The sequence below is a fragment of the Bos indicus genome, chromosome 21 (assembly GCF_029378745.1).
Source record: "Bos indicus isolate NIAB-ARS_2022 breed Sahiwal x Tharparkar chromosome 21, NIAB-ARS_B.indTharparkar_mat_pri_1.0, whole genome shotgun sequence".
NCBI classification, from domain to species: Eukaryota; Metazoa; Chordata; class Mammalia; order Artiodactyla; family Bovidae; genus Bos; species Bos indicus.
In genome coordinates, this window is record NC_091780.1 from 68,913,272 (window position 1) to 68,930,413 (window position 17,142).

Sequence of the window (17,142 nt, forward strand, 5' to 3'; positions counted from 1 at the left end):
TCGGCCCTCAGTCTGCTCTCTGAAATGGGGCCGTGACTGGGGCGTCTGAGCAGGGCCAGAGCGAGATGAATGGGTGGGAGTTGTAGCCGTCACGAGCAGATGGACCCTGCTGCAGGGGCGTGCGGGGTCTGGGGTAGTGGGGGGAGGTCAAAGCTGGAACCCAACCCTGGTATGGGGAGGGTGGGGCGGGGGGCTGCCCCCTATACCCGGAGGCCTCACACTGGGTGGTTCCTGGACAGGGGCCCTGGCGGACCCCCGGCCTGGCACCTTGGGTTTTCATTCCAGCCCCTCCCTGGCTTCCTGGCCTCACTGCCTGCCTCCACCCGCCCTTCCGCTGGCCTATCGGGGCTGGACCTGTTTATCCAGCTGGGCCAGAGGAAGCAGCTCCTCCGAGACCAGACAGGAGCGGCCGGTAGTCAGGGTGGAAACTGGAAATTACCCGAATGAGGGGACAGCTTGGGGGAAACACAGGCGTGAGGGTGGAGTGGATGGATCCCGGGTGCTTCCGGCAGCCGCTGGCACTGGCCCGGGACATGGGGCCAAGGAGTGTGGTCATTGACGAATGCACCTCCCACCTTGACCCAGGCTGACCTCTCTGGCGCTGGGAGCCACATGTGCTCCTGTGGGACCCAGGGTGGGTGAGTCTGGATGCAGCCCCAGAGGTGAGGACCTGACTCCACTGGGCATCGTGAGGGTGGACATTTGCCAGGGTCTTGATGGATGAGCAAGAGTTTGCCACTTGGGTGGGAAAGCCACTTTGGGGTGGCACCGCCCTGAGCAGAGACCCCTAAAGGAGGGGTCCAGGGTTCACGGTGACATAAGCTGGGGCTCGGGACAAGTCTCAGATGAGCAGCCAATCCTGAGAAGAACTGCTGATGGCCGCTATTTATAGCCATGGGCCAGCAGCTGAGTCTCACCAGCCTGGAAGACCCCTGCCAGGCCCAGGCCACGTCCGTCACGGCCCTCAGTGGGGTCCTTTACCTGGGCCTGCCCTCCTGTGACTCTGCCCTCAAGCTGGCTCTTTCTGCCACCTGGCATGGGGACCTGAAGTCACACGGTGGATGCTCATTCGGGCCACATTCTGACCAAGGTGTGCCTGCCCAGGGAGGGCCCCCTGCTCCAGCAGAGAGAAGGGGAGACCTCAGGCTGGACCTGATGGCTGCACAGCCGCCAGCCTGGGGCACCCCCTTGGGCACCTGCGTGAACGGGAGCAGGGGGCTGATGGGCTGGCCCTGCCACTTCCTGGGGAGGGACACCAGCCCTGGAGCCCTGCTGGCCGGGGCTGCCCGTGCCACCACAGGGACACAGGGACTGGTGCCATCATCGCCAATCAGGGCACCTACCCAGTGGGTACTTCAGAGGGGCAGAGGCTGCTGTTACTAATTGGTGATTCTGTCCATTAGACGTAGGACAGCTGCTGTGAGTGCTGGAAAAACATTGTCAAATAATTGGGTTATTCTCCTAAGAGCAGAGGCCGTTTGCTGCCTGTCACATGGCATTCTGCTTCCTGCCTTTCTCCTGCATGGTTGGCTAGAGGCTGGTTTGGGGGTGCTGGGCATAGAAGACCAGGGGCCACAGAACCCTCTGCATCCCCAATAACGGGGGGCACTTACAGTCCGAGTGAAGACATCCCTGCTGGCGTGGAAAGCCTGGGCTCTCCCAAACCCAGACAGTCCTTGTCCATCCCCCACCAGGCCAGTCTCCCCTGTGCCCCACCTGGGCTGTGGTCATCCAGCCCCCAAGGCCCACCCTACAACCCCCCTGCCCGGGAGCTCTCAGGCCCTCTGTGCACCCCTTGGCCACAGCCTGCAGGAACTGGCGGGCCAGCATAGGCTCTGCCTCGTGGTATTCCTGGAGGCCAGAATCGCATCTGCCTGTCTCTGTGGCCTCACCCTGCTTTTCCTGGGCTGCCCTGACCCCATGGGGAAATGCAGTCCTGGTTGAGAAGGTGCCTCATGCATGGGCTTTTGTGCACCGTGCTGGGGCGCCCACAGCCAGCAGCAGCCCGCACCTGTGCTGGCAACCCACTCCAGTGTTATTGCCTGGAAAAGTCCACGGTCAGAGGAGGCTGGTGGGTTACAGTCCATGGAGTCACAAAGAGCTGGACATAACTAAGCACAACCAAATGGGGTTTATTCTAGGGGTGCAGGGCTGGTGTAATAGTTAAAAATCACCAATGTGATTCCCTATATCAAGAGGCAAGGAAGAACTATCATATGATGATACTAATCTATGAAGCAAAACAGTTTGACAAAATTCAGTATCTATTCATAATAAACTCTAAGCAAACTGGGAACGAGGGGAAATTCCTCAGCTTGATAAACAACATTTACAGAAAAACGACTGTGATCATAATACCTAATGTTATAACTAAATATGGGCTTCTCAGGTGGCCCTAGTGCTAAGAAACTTCCCGCCAGTTCAGGAGACATAAGAGGCTAGGGTTCGATCCCTGGGTCAGGAATATCTCCTGGAGGAGGAAATGGCAACCATGCCAGTAATCTTGCCTGAAAAATCCCATTGGCAGAGGAGCCTGGTGGGCTACAGTCCGTGGGGTCACAGAGCTGGACAGGACTGAAGCAACTTAGCACACACACTCGTGTAACTAAATATACGGTCAATACTGAATCATTTCCCTCGAGATCAAGAACAAATCAAGGATGTCCACTCTCACCACTCTGTTTAACATAGAGCTGGAAGTACTAGCCACTGTAATAAGGCAAGAAAATGGGATAAGAGGCATACACATCTGAAAGGAAGAAATAAGACTACCTCTGTTTGCAGATGGCATTCGTCTGCATAAATAACCCCAGTGAATCTACGAAAAACTCAGTGGACTAATATACGGATTAAGCAAGATTGTAGTGTACAAGACAGACCTGTGGAAATCCATTTTATTTCCATATCACTGCGATGAAACGTGTGGACACTGAAGTTAAAAACACGCTGCCAGGGCTTCCCTGGTGGCTAAGTGGTAAAGAATCCACCTGCCAAGGCAGGGGACGCAAGTTCGATCCCTGGTCTGGGGAGACCCTGCGTGTTGTGGAAAAACAAAGCCCGTGTGTCACAACCACGGAGCCTGTGCTCCGGGGCTGCACCTGCTGGGCCCATGTGCCCTGGAACCCATGCTCTGCAACAAGGGGGCCGCTGAAGTGAGAAGCCCGCGCTTGGCAACTGGACGGCAGCCCCTGCTTGCTGCACCTGGAGGAGGCCCTTGAGCAGCAAGAAAGATCTGGTGCAGCCATAAATAAACAAAATAGATGAAAACTACACTGCCATTTACAATCATTAAAAAATGAAACACTAGGTGTAACCCTAGTAAAACATACATACGACGTGCGCTGAACGCCGCACAACGCTGATGGAGGAATGAAGACCTAAATGACGGAGAGATAACTGTGTTCGTGGATTGGAAGACTCAGCATAGCAAAGATGTCAATTCTTCCCAAACTGATACACAGATTTAATGCCATTCCTATCAATCTCAGCAGTATTTTTTGTAGATATAGACAAGATAATTACAAAACTTACCTGAAAAGACAAAGGAACTAGAAGAGCTGACGTAATTTGGAAAAGAAGAATAAAAGAACCAGTCTACCTGATTTTAAGACTTATTAAAAGGTGTGTCGTTCAGTCGTGTCTGACTCTTTGCGGCCCCATGGACTGTAGCCCTCCAGGCTCCTCTGTCCATGGGATTCTCCAGGCAAGAACGCTGGAGTGGGTAGCTATTCCCTCCTCCAGGGGATCTTCCCAACCCAGGGATCAAACCTGGGTCTCCTGCACTGCAGGCAGATTCTTTACCATCTGAGCCAAGACTGATTAGGTAGCCACATTAACAAAGACGTGAGATACTTAGGGAGGGATAAGCACACAGATCAGTGGGACAGACAGAGAACCCAGAAACAGATGCACGCCAAAGTACCTGCTGGCTTTTGACAGATGCGCAAAAGCCCTTCAATAGAGGAAAACAAGCCTTCAAACCAATGTTGCTAGAGCAACCGGACATTAGTAAGCAAAAAAGAAAACCAGAAAAGCGAAGAAAGAAACAGAACCTTGGCCTAAGTTTACACCTTATCCGAGCATTAACTCTGAGCAGACCTTAAATCTAAATTGTAAAACCGAAACTTTAAAAAAATTAATTCTTCCACTTTATTTTTTATTTGCTTACTTACTTTTGGTTGTGTTGGGTCTTAGTTGGGGTGAGCAGACTCAGCTGCCCCGAGGCATGTGGGATCTAGCTCCCCGAGCGGATATCAAACCCACCTCCTCCGCACTGGAAGGCAGATGCTGAACCACTGGGCCACCAGGGGAGTCCCTGAAACCGAACTGTTAGAAAAAGACATAGGAGAAAACCTTTGGGACTCAGGGATAGGCAACGAGTTGGAAGATTTGACATTGAAAACATGGTTCTTAAAAGGAACCATTTATATTTGAGCTTCATCAAAATTGAAAACTTCATCAAAATTGAAGAGCGTTGTTAAGAGGATAAATTATAAGCTACAGAGGAGAAGATATTAGAAACGCCTTATCTGACAAGCGACAGGATCTAACGCATATATAAAATTATCAAAGCTCAACAGTTGAAAGCAATTCAATTCAAAATGAGCAAAGGACGTGAGGAGATAGTTCATTGAGGAGGATTTACAGATGGGGATAAGCAGATGAAGAAGTGTCTAACCTTGTTAGCCGTTCAGTTCAGTTCAGTTCAGTCGCTCAGTCGTGTCCGACTCTTTGTGACCCCATGAATCGCAGCACGCCAGGCCTCCCTGTCCATCACCAACTCCCGGAATTCACTCAGACTCACATCCATCGAGTCAGTGACGCCATCCAGCCATCTCATCCTCTGTTGCCCCCTTCTCCTCCTGCCCCCAATCTCTCCCAGCATCAGGGTCTTTTCCAATGAGTCAACTCTTCGCATGAGGTGGCCAAAGTACTGGAGTTTCAGCTTCAGCATCATTCCTTCCAAAGAAATCCCAGGGCTGATCTCCTTCAGAATGGACTGGCTGGATCTCCTTGCAGTCCAAGGGACTCTCAAGAGTCTTCTCCAACACCACAGTTCAAAAGCATCAATTCTTAGGAGCTCAGCCTTCTTCACAGTCCAACTCTCACATCCATACATGACCACAGGAAAAACCATAGCCTTGATTAGACGGACCTTTGTTGGCCAAGTAATGTCTCTGCCATTAGGGAAATGCAAATTCAAATCACAATGAGGTGTCCCTGCACACTCATCAGAACAAGTGAAATAAAACACAGTGACAAAACCAAATGCTGGTGAAGATGCAGAGAAACTGGAGACCACTCGCACATGGCTGGAGGGAGCATAAGATGCTACAACCACTCTGGAAGAGTTTGGCAGTTCCTTAAAAAACTGAACATGCAATTACCTTTAGTGCACTAATCGCACACCTGGTCAGGGATCCCAGAGACACAAAGACGTAGGCTTATCCAAAAACCTGTACCTGAGTGATTATAGCAGTTTCACTTGTAATAGCCCCAAACTGGAGGCAATGCAGGAGACCTGGGGTCGGGAAGGTCCCCTGGAGGAGGAATGGCAGCCTGCTCCAGCGTTCCTGCCTGGAGAGCCCCATGGACAGAGGAGCCTGGCAGGCCACAGTTTATGGGGTCGCAAAGAGTCGGACATGACTGAGCGACTAACACTTTCACTTTTTCAAACTGGAGACACCCCAGATGCCCTTCAGTGGGTGGATGGTCAGAAACCGCACTCACACCGCGGGACACTCCTCAGTCGCAAGCAGGAGGAAGCTGCTTCATCCACCTCCGCCTCCTGGAGCCACTGGCTGCCTGGCCGCCACCCCAGGGCGGGTGCGGGGTCTCTCAGGTTCCTGACCAAGACGCATAAGTGCTCAGGGTCGCTCCCGTGGCCTGTCCCAGCATTACCCACAGGTGGACCTCCAGTGGGGGCAGGAAAGAGGGGGTGCAGAGGGGAGACTGCTGCCCTCCTCCACCAGTGCCCAGGGCCTCTGAGACCCTGGGTCTCCCTAGACAGGCACGAGGTGGCTTCTCTGAGCACCCTGACCCCTCAACGCCCAAGAGGGCCCTGCGGCTGCACCCAGCTTTTCTACTCGTGGTGGGGGGTGGTCTGATGTATCAGGCTGCCGGGCACTGACGCCAGGCACTCGGTGTCCAGGTCGGCCCTCAAGCCCGAGGCCTTGCCTGCTGGCCGCTGCCCTCTCTTGGGGCATTCTGTGCCTGCCCAGACCCAGCTGAGAGCAGAACCCCACCCCAGGGCCAGAACCGAGCGTCCCGCGGGGCAGTCTGGGTGAACACACCGGAGCGGCGGCCAGTGTGGTCGGAGCCGCCCACGGGAAGGCCACCTTGTCCGGCGGCCACCCGCTCACCCGGCCCCGGCCGCTAGGGTCTCTACCTGCTGTGGAATGGCCTGGCCACGCTGCAGCACCCGCCCTGGACGTTTTAATTGGAATGCCCTATCAAGGGCTTAAATTGAAAATCAAGTACTCAAAGCACCAGTGCCTTTTAGATGACTAAAATTAAAGCCTAATTGAGTTTTCCTGGGGAAAAATATCCTGTGGAAATTTAATTAAGGGAGTAAAGGACCAGGTTTTTAAAAATAGATATATATGGTTTTTAATTCAGGGTTATTTGCAAAGCAAATTAAAAAATAAAAAGAACTCGCTCTGTGAAGAGGTTGGATGCAGACAAAGAGGGCTTGGGGAGGCCCCCGAGCGCCTGGCGGGCTGGGCGGCTGCTGGCTGTCCTGTGAGGCCACAGTGGCTCCTGGGACGCTGCCCCCTTGTCCCCGGACCAAGCGTGGATGTCAGACTCGGAGGAGAAGCTCTGCGTGTTTGGTCTGGTTTTAGAACTCTGGAGTCCTTCGAGGACCGTGGACACTCTGCACCCTGAGGTCCCCAGGCTGGGCCCTCCTCACATACCCTGCCCCCGCCCTTTCCACCCCTCTGCCCCCCCACGACAGGCCTGGGTGCTGTCTCTGTCATCCTTTCTTCTATTTGGGAAAGCACCTTTGAAAAACTAGAGCTCTATGCTGAGAACCAGCCCGCAGGATGCTCACTCCAGCGTCCGGCTGCCCTGCGTCCCGTCTCCCCGCGGGCTGACCGACTGAGCCATGGTGGCCGGGACCCTGGCCTTGGGCAGCACAGCGCGCATGTCCTTGGAGACACAGGGTGGCACGCCCACCAGAGCCTGGTTGGGATGCTGAGATCGATGGTGCCCGTCGCTGAAGGCCATGAACGGGCCTGTGGCTCACGTAATGAGGCGTTCTGGGCCAGCTGGTGGCCCTGCGCGGCTCCAGCCGAGCCTGGTGTTTCCCGAGGGGTGGTGGGCGGCGCAACCTGCTCCTGAGGGGGTCAGCAGAAGGCTTTTCCTGGGCCCATCCCGCGGGGCGGCCCTGTACTTGGGACTTGCCAAGGATGCTTCGCCTCCGGGGAGCTGCGAGCAGCAGCTCCCCGCTCTGTGCTGGGCGCCCCGCTGCACCTGCAGGGAGGCCGCGGCCCCCGCGTCCTCAGCCACGGTGAAGGCCACCTGAAGGCTGAAGGAGGCGGTCGGGAGCGGGCCCAGGTGATGAGACCTGACAGGCGGAGGCGGGGGCGTTGCAGGGGGAGTGGGCCGCCAGCCGCCAGCCTGGCGGAGGCCTCCTGTGGCCCCTCTCTGCAGGCACCCCCTGGGTCAGAAATTCAGAGTTAAATCTGATGAGCACGGGCTGTGAGCGCCTCGGGCAGAGGCGGGATCCCTGAGACCCCCAATGCCTCTGCTGAGGCGCATCCCTGCCTGACTCCCAGCCTGGCCGCCAAGGCAGGGCCTGCCTCACCCCTCCCCTCCCCTGAAGAGTGGCGGTCTCATCCACCCAGAGATCCTGGGAGAGAGGGGTCTGCAGACCGTCCTCCCACCCAGGGGCAGATGTGGAGGCCGAGGGCTCGCTCTGCCCTGGGTGACCCCCAGGAGGGTCCCTGCCCACCTCCCTCCCCCACCTTTGCCTGCCGACCTTCAGGCTCTCAAGGCTGTTTGCCCGTTGCCCCCCCTCCGAATGTACTGTTTTTAGTTTCTAAAAGGTCTTCACATTCTCATCAGCAAGCAGGCCTGGCCCTTGGGCGGGAGGAGTCCAGGGACGGGTCCGTTAGAGGCGCCAGGCTGATACCTCCCACCACGGCCCTTGTCGAGGAATAAGTTTCAATTAGGTGGGGACCGCCCGTGCAGTTTCTGGGGGGCCTACCAGCATCTCTCTGCATGCCTGTCACTTTGTCGTGGGCCTGGCAGGAAATTCCAGAGGGGCGAGGGTTGGTGGGTTGGAGAAAGTCTGCAACTACAGTCAGCCTCAGAAACGCTCACGGCTTTGAGGTGGAGGTATGTTCCCTTCTCCAGGTCTGCTGGTTTTCACTGAGCATCTACTGTGGGCCAGGCCCGTGCTGGCGGCCGCAGCCCTCTGAGCTCCTGGCCTCACAGGGTGGAGAGGAATGAGGAGGGGATATAGGGGGCCCCGGAGGGCCTGAGGGGGTCAGAGGAGGCTGCCGCAGGGAGAGCAGCCTGTGCAAAGGGCCTGGGGCCAGGAGGAGCCCAGTGGAGAGAGCCTGGCCTGGCTGGAACTGGGCGGCTGGAGCGCAGGGCGGGTCGTGGCTGCAGGCTGTGTGGAGGGTGGAGGTGGAGAGGGGCGCTGTAGGGGCGTTCCAGGCTGGGAGCTTTGGAGGCCCCCTCTAGGGTCCCAGGCTCATTTTGGAAGAATCGCCTCCTCTGTGGGCAGAGTGGGCAGGACAGAGGCAGGGGGGCCCGAGGGCAGGCGCCAACCGTGCAGGTCCTCAGGGCAGACCGGAGCTGGGGGCTTCTGAACCTCGCAGCTTGTCTGCCTGCGCACTCGAGGGTCTCCCGCCCTCTCTCAGCCTCCCGGTCCCCAGAGCCGAGGCCCAGGCTCTGAAGCCTACACCCTCCAGAGGGCACCCCTGCCCTAGGCCTGGGGGCCTCTGGGGAACAGTCTTTTGGGGTGAGGTCAGAGTTACCGGCCTGAGCCAGGAGTGGCCTCAGAGACCCAGCCATTTGTGTGGGGGCTGCTTGGGGGAGCCCACCTCCCTTTGTCATCCTGCCTCCCCGCAGGACAGAGGGGCCAGGGGCTTAGCTTAAGGCAATGCCTCGGACCAGCCCCAAGGACCTGCCCCTTCAGGACAGACAGGCCTGGCTTCACGACTGACCCGTGCAGACCACAACTGCAAGGCCTGGGGTTAAAAGCAGGCAGCGTGGGTTCAGGCGGGGCTCCGCTCCTGCAGGCCATGTGACCTCGGGACAGACAGGCCCGGCTTCACGACTGACCCGTGCAGACCACGACTGCAAGGCTTCTTTCTGCCACTGCCCTGAGAGGTCAGGGGTTAAGAGCAGGCAGCCTGGGTTCAGGCCGGGCTTCTCTCCTGCGGGCCATGTGACCGCGGGCACACCACGGACCTGCTCTGTGCCCGGCCTCACCTGCAAGTGGGCCCGGGGTGATGGCAGGGTTCAGAGAGCAGGGCAGATGTGTGTGTGAGCCCCGCAAGCCGCCCGCTCAGGAGGTGAGCGCTAACAGGCACAAAGGAACGGGCAACAGAGAAACCAGTCTCCTAACGAGCGTCGTGTTGTCTAGAGTGCCGGTGCCCGACCCTGGGGCCGTGAAGGCCCGACCCTGGGGCCGTGCACACCGAATCCCCTTCTCGAGTCTTCTCCAACACCACAGTTCAGAAGCATCAATGCTGACCATGTGGGACCCCCTCACCGAGGGTGGAGTACAGTGGGTCCCCTGAGTCATTACAGGATTGAGCTGCTCCCCGCTCCCCATGGCTCAGTCTGGACCCCTCCAGGCCCCACTGGAGTGAGACCCCTGCGTCTCCCTGCTGTCCTCCCCACCCCGGGGAGTCATAGCCAAGGCGCAGGGCGAGGCCTCCAGTGGGGAAGGGGCTCTAGTCCCCAGCCTCCTCTTCCCTCGGGAGCGCAGTTCCTGGGGCACAGCGGGCCGCCTGCCTGCGGGGCCTCGGGGGCTTGGCGCCTTCGCCCCCGCCCTGGGCCCCTGCCCTATCGGTGCCCATCTGCCTCTGCCCTCGCGTCTCTGTCCCCCGTTCTTGCTGCTGCACGGGGAAGCCACAGCCGCTTTGTCACCGGCTGTCTGCGGCCAGGCCTTTGTTGGCTGGAACATGACAGAAGGTGAAAAGATGACATGCTGTAAATGGATAATTGATGTATCAGAAAGGCCTTGAGCGCCCACAGAGCAGCTCCCGCGTCCCCGGGTCCGCCCTGCCTGTTGGGGGCCCACACCCCAGGCCGGGAGCTTCCTCTGGGGTCTGGCAGTCTCTGCCTGCGGTCCTTAGAACCCAGTACTTCCAACTCCAGGGGCACATGGTGAGCCCCTGTGGGCAGATCCCAGCTGGGTCAGAGAGAGAGAGAGCGAGCGATGGGGAGACCGAGGCCCGAGGAGGCGCAGGCCAGCCCATCCTGGGTGTTCTCTGAAGACCCTGGGCCCCCTGGCTTGAGAGGCAAGAGGGCTGCGGGCCATGCAGGGCAGAGGGGCCTGGTGAGCTCTGGCCGTCCCCCTCCATCCCCTCTGGAGTCCTCGGGTCCTCAGCTGGGGCCATCTCGGGCCTAACCTCCCCATCGGGGGTGCCTCCTGGGGTGCCCGGCTATGGTCACTCTGCGTGAGGCCCCAGGGACACCCAGCTTCTGCTGGGAGGAGAGACGGAGGGCCCCCCTCTTCCTCCAGCGTTCTTACCAGCCCTGCACCTCTCTGGGACCTCTCCCTGCCTCCTGCGCGGGACCCTCCTTTCCCTCTCTCGGTAGCAGCTGGGCCTTGCTCCAGGGTGAGGCCACGTGGTGACACTGCCAAGCAGTCGATGGGTGAGGGTCGGGGGGTGAGGGGGTGTTCCCTCCCCGTGCGCGCCAAGCTGGGCCATCTGAGGGGGCGGTCAGCTGGGGCAGGTGTCGTCAGAGCGGGGGCAGCAGGAAACAGCACCCGCCTTGGCCACGCCCCACCTCCACGCTGCCGGGGGCTCCACCCGGGTAGCCCCCGCCCCCCCAGCCCCCCCGCCCCCCCCAGCCCCCCCCCGCCCCCCCCCGCCCCCCCCCCCGCCCCCCCCGCCCCCCCCCGCCCCCCCCGCCCCCCCCGCCCCCCCCGCCCCCCCCCCCGCCCCCCCCCCGCCCCCCCCGCCCCCCCCCCCGCCCCCCCCGCCCGAGGCCGGCTCCGCCCCCAGGAGGAAGGCGGGGAGGGCGGGGCTTACAACCCTCCACCCCGCCCCCAAGGCCCGTCTTTCTGGGCCAGCCCCAGGAAAGACGTCTCCAGTCCCCTCTCAAGGGTTCTGCTCTGCTGGGTATGGACTGATCTGCCCAGCACTGCCCGCTGTGGTCTCTCCGGGAGAGTCGTGCTGGGCCCTGAGGGGCGAGGGTGGGTCAGAGCCTCGCTGTGGGGGGTGCCCTCCTCCTAGGGGCTGACGTCTCCCTGACCACCTGGCGTGGGTTGGGGCTCTGCATGCCCTGCAGGTCCTCAGCAGGGGTCTCCACGCCCGGGGTTTCTGCTGCCTTTTGGGGACCCCAGGCTGTGCTGAAATAAGTAACAGCCAGGCCTGTGTGGAGACCCTGGGTGCGGGTAGTCTGGGTGTGGGGAAACAGATTCCCCCCGCCCCGGGGGGCTGGGAGACAGACCCCCCCAATCCCCCCCTTCTGAAGGAGAGTGGCTGCAGATGCTTGAGAAGTCATCAGACTCCCCACACTTTAAAACGCACGCACAGGGGAAAGAATGGGTTTTAAATTAGTGAAACCTTTTTACAGGGGACGTTTGTCAAGGATAATCTTTAATTGCAAATTAAAAAATAAGGAAAAAAAACACTCAGAAAGCTGGCTGTGTGGAGGGCGTTGTGACCGCTCCCGCTTGTAGCAGGAGACAGGCAGGGGATGGGGTGTCTGACCGGACAAGTGTGTCCTCCTCCTCGGCTCAGAGCTGGGCCCCTCAGCACCCAGAGGCCCACCTTTCTGGGCTGGCTGGGCCTGACCCCAGACTCCTGTGGGTATCAGGGCTGCCACAGCCCAGCCCCAGGTGGCTTCCTTGGCAGTAGCGTGCCCAGGATGTAGGAGGTGACAGTCCCATTGATAGGAGGGCTACTCAGAGGAGGGAGGCAGGGGGCGAGGCCTGACTGCGTCCAGCTGGAGAGCAGGAGAGAGGTGATGCGGCCGGGGGGCCCTGCAGGCGGACGAGCTATTGGTCTCCGGGGAGGGAGTGAGCCTCCCGCCACCAGGGGTGTGCAAGCAGAGGCATCAGGCCTCCCCGGGCAGAGAGGCGGGGTTAAGTGCCCTTCTCTGAGCTGGGTCAGAGAGCTCTTGGGGCAGGCCTGGGCAGGCAGGGGGAGAAAGGCCTGCGGGTGAAGGTGGTCCCTGGTCCCCGGGGGGAGGGGGGTGCTCTGTGCCAGTGGAGCAGCGGCTGGGTCTGGAGTGTTTCTCGCAGAGCCTGCCGCAGAGATAATAACACCTCTTAAAACGTGGTAATTAAACTCCTCTGCGCACAGCAATAAATCCACGCAGCGCAACTTTCTTGTAAAAATGACCTTGGGAGATGATGTTTCCCAGCCGTAGGTTTTGTCAGTATTGCGCTTGGACAGCCCCCAGCAGGCCACCCGGGTCTCCCTCCTGTCTTCCCCGGCCTGACGCCTGCCCCGCTGCTCCCAGGCCTCCCGCCTCCTAGTTGCTGCTCGGAGGCCCGGGTGCCACCTCTGCCCGATGCCAGCTCCTCTGCCCCCACCCCCCTGCCCCGTATGGGGCACTGGGCTTGGGCTCCTGTCCTCCCCGCTCACTGACCTGTGCCAGGCTCTCGGCCTAGGCCCGGGACCTCCCAGGCTGTCTGGGGTCGAGGCGTGAAGACTCCTCGGCAGGGAGCTCAGGGCTATGGACGCTGGTCCTCTGCTGACCGTGTCAGGGGAGAGAGGGCAGGCCTGCCTGCCCAGCGAGGGAGCAACGATGCGTGTGCATCCTCCCGCCTGTCCCGATGGAGGTCGCAGCTGCCAGGGACCGTCGCCGGGAAGCGGGGGGCGTGACTGTCCCCACAATGCTGTGCTGACTGTGGCTTCTCTCCCGTGGGCAGGCCCTGCGCAGCCCTACTTCATAATAACCTTTCTGGCAGGACCGTGGGAACTCCCACGGCAGGCGGGGTGCCCGGGGCTCTGTGGGGCTCACAGACATGTGGGTCACGTGGTGGAAGCGGGGTTCACAGGGGTGGGTGGCGAAGGAGGGGGCTGTGTGGCCAGGGGTCCGGCTTGCACGTGAGCAGGTGCGGACGCAGAGAGATTAGCCCCGCCGGCCCCTGGGGCTGCCCTGGAGGGCAAGGGCTGCCTCCAGGCACAGGACGCGTCACTGCTATCACGGTGGGGCCCGAGGACCCGCTCCTGAAGGAAGACTCTGCCTCCTGATCGCTCCCTGACCACCTGGAGCTCCCTGACCACCTGGAGCGCCCTGACCACCTGGAGCCCCCTGACCACCTGCCACTCCCTGACCACCTGGAGCTCCCTGACCACCTGCCACTCCCTGACCACCTGGAGCTCCTGACCACCTGGAGCCCCCTGACCACCTGGAGCCCCTTGACCACCTGGAGCTCCTGACCACCTGGAGCCCCCTGACCACCTGCCCCACTGGCCTCCCTGACTACCTGGAGCTCCCTGACCACCTGGAGCTCCCTGACCACCTGCTGCTCCCTGACCACCCGGAGCTCCTGACCACCTGGAGGCCCCTGACCACCTGCCCCACTGGCCTCCCTGACTACCTGGAGCTCCTGACCACCTGGAGCCCCCTGACCACCTGCCCCACCTGCCTCCCTGACCACCTGCCGCTCTGGCCTCCCTGCTCTGTGCTCCCGAAGGCCTGTGAGCGGGCGGCTCCCAGACAGGATGAGAGGAGGCTCTGCAGGCACGGTCCCTGAACCACCTCTTCCGCCTCCAGACCTCCTCCGCCTCCAGACCTCCTCCTCTGCCCCCTAAATCTTGTGCACCCCATGCTGCCCTTCAGCCTTTCTTTAAAAATGGCTTTATTTAGGTGAAATTCCTACACTGTGACATTCGCCCAGGTACAGTGTGCGCGCATCAGCGGTTTTCAGTAGATTCTCAGGCCCGACACTCGCCTGTCTACTCAGAGCCCTCTCCCCGTCACCTCCCAGTCCGTGGCGGCCACCCCTCTGCACTGGCCTCTGTGGGTCTGCCTGGCCCACTCTGAGGTGAGCGGGGTCGCGCTCCGTGGCCTGTGGCACCTGGTGTGTGGCTGTGCGCAGGTGGGGCTGTGTCTCTTCCGGGGCCATGTCCTGTCCCACGTGAGGATGACCACGTGGTGTGTATCCGCTCCATCCTCCACGGACACCGGGTTGTCCCCACTTGGGCGTTGCTGTGAGCAGCTCGTGCCGCATGTGGGGCCTGACGCACATGGACGCTGCAGGCCACGTGCCCCCAAGCCTGGTGTTTGCGCCGTCTGGGTGCACTCAGGACGAGGAATCCCGGGTCCCCCCACGCAGGGCTCTCCCTCCTGCAAGTCCTCGAAACAGGCTCCACCACCCCGGGGGAGGGAGAGAGTGGCGGCCCCCAGCCCAAGAGCCACGTCTGAAGCCCAGCGTTTGGGAAGCCCCCCGCCCTGTCTGTCTTTGTCTTCTCTGCCTGGAGAACCCCTGCGGGCCTTTCGAGTGCAGTAAGAAAGCACGGGAGTTTAATGTCTTACAGGAACATAATTGTATTTTTATTGCTCATTACATTTCAAGTTAATTACATAGCAACCAGGTTTTTGCTTTATGATACCGCAGCTAAATCAGTGTGCACCAGCCTGGGCCTCGAGCAAGCTTCCCACCCCCGCGCCTGGCGTTTGTCTCCCCCACCCGCCCGTGGCATCAGGACCACCCATCTCAGTCCCTGAGGCGTCCTCTTCCTTCAGTGGGTCCTGGGTCTTGGGTGGGGCAGTTGTATTCAGGACTCACCTCCCACCTTGTTCTGGAGCTTCTGCCTGGTGAGGTTCAGTGGGGAATCGGAGCCCCACCCCTATGTTTTTCACCTAAGCCCAGACTCCCCACTGTGGCCTAGCCAAGGGGGTCTTTCCCATATGAGCCGACCTGGGCTGACTGGCCCCACAGGGCTCAGCTGGGAACTCTGCCAGGAAACAGGGCCCACAGTGGGGCCAGGAGATGGAGACAGGACGGTGTCGTCCAGGGGAGCAGCGGTTTAGGCTCCGAATGCCACGGGGCTGCGGAGCACCCCACCCCGACCAGTGATCCATCCATTTGATTCTCAGCACAACCCCCCAGCAGGCGGGCACCCACTCGGTGCCCCAAGAGCAGCACACAAGAGTGGGTGCCTTCCTGGGTGCGGAGCTGCCTCCGGAAGTCCCTTGTGAGAACAAAGACAGTGACAGAGGACGCGCTTGGGATTTATCCCGAGGCCCTGATCAGAAAAACCAGCAAAAATGTATCTCCCGGGATGCCGCCTGGCTCGCTGATTAGAGAGACGGCCCCATTCCGAGGGGGCTGGTGAGGCCGGGCCTCTCTCTGGAAACCCACAGCCAGTACAGTTACTGCCTTGGACGGGTGGAAATAAGGGGCTCTAACTCCCTCTGAAGCATTATCTGTGTTCGTCAAGAATGCACACAAGTGACTCGGGGGGGTCTCCCATCTGTGACCCCCGCCCTCCCTGTACCCTGAAGGCCAGCTCCTTGCCTCCAGCTGCTGTGGGGTCAGTGCTGCAGAGGCCCCCAGAGGGGGAGGCCTGTCCCTCTCTTGCTCCCGTTCTGGCCGTGACCGTGGGTGTGAAGGGTGCTGCTGGTGGCACTGGTGGCTGGAGCTGGGTGTCCTGCCCCCAGGCCAGGGCTCTTGCCGGCCGGTCCTCTCCTCCTCCCTTCAGGCTCGGGGGTGCCCACAGCTCCTGCTGTCACCCGGGGGTGTTGACAGCTGCCGCCCTGCCTCAGCGCTGCGGCCCCTCCCAGGGATGCTCCTTCACCCCTCCCCCTGGTGAACCGTGTGTGCGCTGCCGTGTCCCGTGGGGGCCTGACACCAGACCCCTGTGTGGGACGTGAGCGTGAATCAGTGTGAGTGTGCACATGAGGCAGTGTGTGTGAGTGTGCATGAGTGTGCGTGCACACACATGGGAACACACGGGGGAGGAGGCACACCCAGCGGTCGCTCGGTCCCCTAGAGTGCATGGAGGAGTCCCAGGGCTGCTCCCACCTGTCCACGTCGTGGGCGGTGAGACGGGCTCTTCTAGAAGCAGGCGAAGCCCCAGATGCCAGGCAATCTGAGCCATGCAGTTCGTGCCTCTGAGCAGCTTCTCTGGCCCAGAGCCTGGCTCAGCAGAGCCCTGAGCGCAACACTGTATGGGAGCCTGCTGCTGGGTTAGAAGTCTCCAGAATGCCTGCACAGGTGTCTCCAGCTGCAGCTCTGGTAAATCAGCTCTGCTCCGTAGCTGGAGGGTGTTGTTTTACAACAAATCTTGTTTTTACTTTTTTTTTTTTTGAGCGCTCTCTTAATTTTTTAGCGCTTCAGTGGAGGCTTACACATGTGTGCACAGAAGCGCTTTCTCAAGAGAGTTGAGCTCAGCAACGCTCAGCCCCCATCTCCTGGCTCTGATAATTCCCAACAAGAGGCCAGATTTGTTTCATCTGCACCTTTGACCCTGAGCCCCTACAGGGTTACTGTAAAGCAACCTAGCTGTTCCATATTTAAATTCCTCATTGTGTACTGCTAAGAGATGTGAAATCTCTTGAAACATAAAGTGAAAGTGAAGTCACTCAGTCATGTCCACTCTTTGTGACTCCATGGACTGTAGCCTGCTAGGCTGCTCCAACCATGGGAGGTCCCAGACAAGAATACTGGAGTGGGTTGCCATTTCCTTCTCCAGGGGATCTTCCCGACCCAGGGATCGAACCCTGGTCCCCCGCACTGCAGGTAGACTCTTTACCGTCTGAGCCACCAGGGAAGTTCAATATTGGCTGACTCCAGGCTCCCTTCCAGCACACCGGCACCCTCCCATTAAAGAGATTTTCCTTGACAACAACTTAGCATTCTTGACAAACAGTTCATCTAGAAAGGCAGGATCAACACCTGATTCTTTCCCCTTAGCACAGTCATGACGTGAGATGGTGCCTTAGCACCTTGTAAAGACAGTCAAGAACTTTCTCTTTCGTTTGGTGTCATTA